This window comes from Glycine max, chromosome 20 (assembly GCF_000004515.6).
Source record: "Glycine max cultivar Williams 82 chromosome 20, Glycine_max_v4.0, whole genome shotgun sequence".
NCBI lineage: Eukaryota > Viridiplantae > Streptophyta > Magnoliopsida > Fabales > Fabaceae > Glycine > Glycine max.
The window spans coordinates 12,932,591-12,938,005 of NC_038256.2; the positions used below are offsets into that span (position 1 = coordinate 12,932,591).

A 5,415-nucleotide genomic window follows, 5' to 3' on the forward strand; every position below is an offset into this window, starting at 1 on the left:
TGCTCAAATATTTGTAGCTACCGCCTTGTTTGGAATTGGAGGATGTGTTGTTTTTATAGAAAATTTAAGGTTAAAAGTGAGTTCTTTGGGTGTTAAAACTTAGGGTGAGCCTTAAATTTAACTTAAATTGGAGCTTTCTAGTAAAAGTTATGAATAAAACAAGTTTAAGGACATTTTGTAGAATAAAAATCCATCAAAAAGTTGAACTAACTGTTATAGTTGTATGAATTGTTTTTCTTAAAGTTTTGACCTCAAAAATGAGTTTGTTAGGTGTGAAAATGTAGAGTAGCATATAAGATTCATGAAAAACCGATTCCCAGAACACCTAGAGCATGAAAAGAAGTTTAAGAGCATAACTTTATAAAATTGAGTGGTAGAGTAATTTTAGATAGTAGACAACTTAACATTGAGATCTATGCCTCTGGATAAGTTATACCTTAGAATTATTTATTTTCTGGAATTGTTGATTTAACTGCTATTTTATTGTTGTGATAAACTGCAAGACATGATGGTTGATGCCTGTTCTGGAAATTGTGATGATTCTCTGCTGATAAATTTTTTGAGATGCATGCATGTATAATTATTATTATTATTGGTGAATGGTAAGGCTGACAGAGTGTGAACTCCAACAAATTATATCTGTGGTGTGAGAATTTATATTCTGCTATATATATATATATATATATATATATATATCTGTATATTATTATTTTATCTGTATGTATTATGGTTTGGGTCCGAAGGTGTCTGACCCTCAGCAAATTGTTTGTTATGATTGTTTTCATAGCCATTGCATTGTCCAATTGTTTTGTGTGGAAAATGGTTTCTACCGCTTAAGGCACCATGATTGGCTCTCTAAGAGTAGTACGTAGTGTTGAACCTTGTGGCCTCAATAATCCTAAGAGGGATAGACTTAGAATGCAGAAGAAGCAGCAACAATCAATTTAATAATGTTCTTTAAACATGCAAGACAAAATTGATTGCAATAACATAAATGAGATAAGGGAAGAGAGAATGCAAACATAGTTTTATACTGGTTCGGCCACAACCCGTGCCTACGTCCAGTACTCAAGCAACCCACTTGAGATTTCCACTATCTTTGGAAAATCCTTTACAACTTCTGAACCACACAGGGACAACCCATCCCTTGTGTTCAGGAATCCTTACAACTCAAGAGACCCTCGGTCCCTTAATTAATTTCATTGAGTAAGAAGAATGGAAGAATAATTCTCTCTTCAAGAGAGGAATATTACAATGAAGATCCATGTAAGAATCCTTATAGATTTGGCAAGTGTTTGGCCAAGGATTTCTTTTGAGAGAGCATTTGACAATGAAATTCTTTTGAAATATCTCTCAATGTTTTTTGAGAGGATAAGACATTTTGATCAATCAAAACTCTCTCTTAAAATTCGTGCCCAAGTCACCTATTTATAGGCCTTTGATGACCATTCACAAATCCAATGAAAAGATGTGACTGTTGGCATATTTTCTGAAAACTCTTCACTGGTAATCGATTACAATGTTTGTGTAATCGATTACACAGTTATAATTTGAAGGGTCATGACTTTTGAATTTGAATTTCAAAAGTTTCGTTGTTGGTAATCGATTACAGACATATGGTAATCGATTACATGTTGAAAATTCAAATTCAAAATCCTTTTCAACAGCTATTTCTCAACCCTGTCTTCTGGTAATCGATTACACTGCCTGGTAATCGATTACCAGAGCCTTGAATGTCTTGAAAGCACTTTGTTTTAAGGCAAGGCTTGATCTTAAGTTAATCTTGAAGCAAGGCTTTGCTTGTTGAAGCAATCTTGTATTAATCTTGAAGCAAATGAGCCTTGTTTGATTCTTCTTTTGACATCATCAAAATCATGTATACATACATTTACATTCTTCCCCTTTTTGATGATGACAAACATGTGATTTCTTCTCGACACCATCAAAGTTTGCATGATTTACATTCTCCCCCTTTCTCAAGCAAATTCTTCTTGACATCATCAAGATCTTCATGATTTACACGAAGGCCTAAGCCTTGTCTCTCTTTCTTGTTTGTTTGTTTGGACACGTTTATTGATGCACGTAGTACAAGGCCTATACACACACTACAATGGCAAAAGTCAAGAGGATTGGATAGAGAGTAAGGAACCGATGGTTCTATATTCTTCTACGAGAAAGTGAGATTATTTTGAGAAAGTGGATGATGGACAAAGATACACTGGGGTATAGTGTGCGGAGAGGATTAAAGAACCCGGGGGAATTAGCGAGTGGTAACTATCCAACATTTGGTGCACTCATTTGGTGTGAGTATCTCATAGGCCTCACTTTGCTATTTTGACAGGCTTTGAGACTATGTTTTTTGAGTCGGGAGCTTAGGGATCGGTGTGCGATGTATCCTTATGGGACGATCACTCCTAACTGTCATCCACATGATTATGTAAGATCATGAAGACCTGGGAGGATTGATGACAGTGATTGGGTCCTAATAGGTGATAAGTGAGTTATTAATGTACTTAGGATCTCAAGAGTGTTGTTTGCTTAGAGAAATCATGTAATATCTCTGATTGTCGACTTTTCTCCACTAATCAGAATCCTCTATAGGTAGCCCTTTTCGAGACCTCTACAATCAACTCTATCTGCTTCCAGAATCAATGACTGACCCCACTAACCAATATGAGATTTTTCAGCATGCTTTGTTCTCACTTACACGTTTTCTGGAAATTTTTCCAAAAGGTCACTCATCTCATAACTATTCTAAGTCAAACACACTTAATTGTAGAGTTCTTAAGTGTTAGGCTAATTGCTTCTTTGAAAGGGCATAAATACACTTTGGTAGTTGTTGATTATTTTAGAAAATGGGTCAAAGCAATTTCTTTAGAAGAGGTTGATCAAAATAGCATAATTCTTGAGACAATAACTACTAACCAAGGGACTGTGTTTATTGTAAAAAGGTAGCTCAATATGCCGAGTCGAGAAATATAAAGATGCTTTCCCCAACACCATATTATGCTCAAGCGAATAGGAAAGTATAAGCCGTTAATAAAATTTTGATTAGTCTCATTAAGAAGCATGGGATTTTAGAAATTCATCAAAAGGGGCTACGGATACTACTCCATTTCGATTAGTATATGGACAAGAAGTAGTTTTTCCAATTGAGATCAATTTATAGTAAATCAAACTTCAAAGACAAAGTGAATTACCTACTCAAGATTATTGGAATTTAATGTTCAATGAATTAAATAATATAGATGAAGAAAGATTATGTGCTTTAGAAAATGTAATACAACAAATAGAAAGAGTATCTCGATTTTACAATAAAAGGTTAAAGCTAAAGCATTTAGTGTAGGTGATTTGGGGTGGTAAGTTATTTTGCATATGGATAAAAAAATCCAAGATACTAGGAAAATGGTCTTCAAATTGGGAAGGACCTTTTAAAGTTGAAAATGTGTTTTTTGAATAATGCATATTCTATTTGAGAAGTGGATTTGGGTAATCAAGTTGCATCAATTGATGGAAAATACCTAAAGGTTTATTAACCGACTATTAGGGAAATCCAAATACTTGTTCGATAAAAATATAAAATTGTTCGAAGACACCGAAAGTAGACTGCAAATGAAGAAAATTACAAATTAACTTAAACAGAAGAAAGTAATTTGCTAAATTTCTTCTCATGAGTTTCCAGGTCTCTTGAAGGGAACGCCTTCTCTTTCTCTAGAGCTTTCTTCTTTTCATGTTGAGCTTTGAGGGAAGAAGACAAACGACTTTTAGTAGTCTCCGATTTCTGCCTCTTTTCGATAGTAACATTCCTTTCATCTATTGCTTTCCTTTTCTTCTCTTTTATCTCGATTATTTTATTCTACGGCTTCAATAATTGAATCTCTAGATCTTTTTCTTCTTTGTCCAACGTAGAGATATAACTCTTCAATTTGATATAAGATTTTTTCATGGCAAAAGCTTGCTTCATTTTCTCCTCAAGTCTAGTTCTTTCGTTCTTAGTGTCCGCCTTCAATTTGGTTAAGCCAATTTCACTGGCATGGAATTTCTTTTATGATGTATGCCCATTCGAGAAGATTGAATTAAATGCGTCCAAGGTTTATTTGTCATTCTCAAGCATATACCATCTTCATATTTGTCTAATTCCTCACATATCTCTTTGATTTGTTTTCGAACATCAGGAATAGAAAGAACTGACTTGAGGTCTTGATTGTCTTGGAGGAAGGTAGTGTGAAATTGTTCCCAAACCTTTTGATATTCAGAAAGATTGTCAAGTTGATTTGCACTTGGTTTTGAAGCAACTCCATTTTCTTCTTCATGACTTTTCCATTGGTGCATAATAGTGTTATCATCGTCATCAAATTCGAACATGCTACTCTCTTCAGAATTAGAAACAAAATTTTCATGTTGGGAACTTATTTTTTTAGCTTATTTTCAAGAATTATAGGTCCAACTTCAATCATTGAGGGTATAACAAGGATTTTTGATTCTGTATCATTATGAGAATCCATTTGAGATAGATCAATGTTATCATCGACGACTATTTGTTCGACAACTGGAATGTTGGTCTCAGGAATGGGAGAATCAACTTGCATCTACTCGCATTGGTCGACATGATTTATTTCCATTAAAGTATTTGGTTGGTTGACTACCTGATCAACAATTCTTTCTCTTGATAATTTCATGACCTTTTTGAAAGAATCCTCAGTTTCCTTCATTTTGTGAGGAGTAGATTCACTCTGAATTTGAGTTGGTTTCCTCTTTGAAGTGATTTTTGTTGTGGGAAATAGGGTGATTTTTGAAGAATTCAGCCCTAGTCAAAAGTATAAATGAATAAGGTCATAAATTAGTCTATTAGCATAATGATATGACCTCATCAATTGGAGAAATTTTAGGAATTTTTGTCTTATTTTCCTTGGTTCAATTCGGTCAATCTTTTCTAGAGTTGAACTTAACTCAGGGGTTTGGTTGTCATTTTCATTATCCTGGAAAAAAAACAATATTAGTGCATGAATTCGATTATTGGTAAGTCGAATAAATAAAAAAGTTCGATACTTACAAAATTTCTTGGATCTGGATCAGCTTCTACATAGTCGTAGAAAACTACAACATTTAAATCCTGCAAGTTTGACAACCATTGTTTATTTTAGGAGACTCGACTTGAGACATCTAATGGTTCGAATGATACAAAACCCTTAACCAAGGCGCTTTTAGATCTGGTATGATATACTCTAAAGGGAGTGGCCTGATCACAATTTCGAGTTCGGATGGTTCAAAAGCGAAGTAGAAAATAATAAGTGAAAAGAAAAGAAATAGTCCAAGTACTCACATTAGGTTTCTTCTTTGGTTTTGAAGTACTTTGCTCAAGGAGTTGATCTAGAACACCATCATTGTTAGAAGAAGTGCTATCTTCAGATGTTG

General features: G+C 34.2%; 1 long non-coding RNA gene across 1 annotated transcript; it reads left to right on the forward strand.

Annotated features, from left to right (window-relative positions):
• Positions 1-3,575: 3,575 nt before the first annotated feature.
• LOC102669813 (uncharacterized) lies at positions 3,576-5,057 on the forward strand. The gene is made up of 2 exons (XR_005890209.1): positions 3,576-3,797; positions 4,176-5,057. It is a non-coding gene; the product is annotated as an uncharacterized lncRNA (long non-coding RNA).
• The last annotated feature ends 358 nt before the right edge of the window (positions 5,058-5,415 follow it).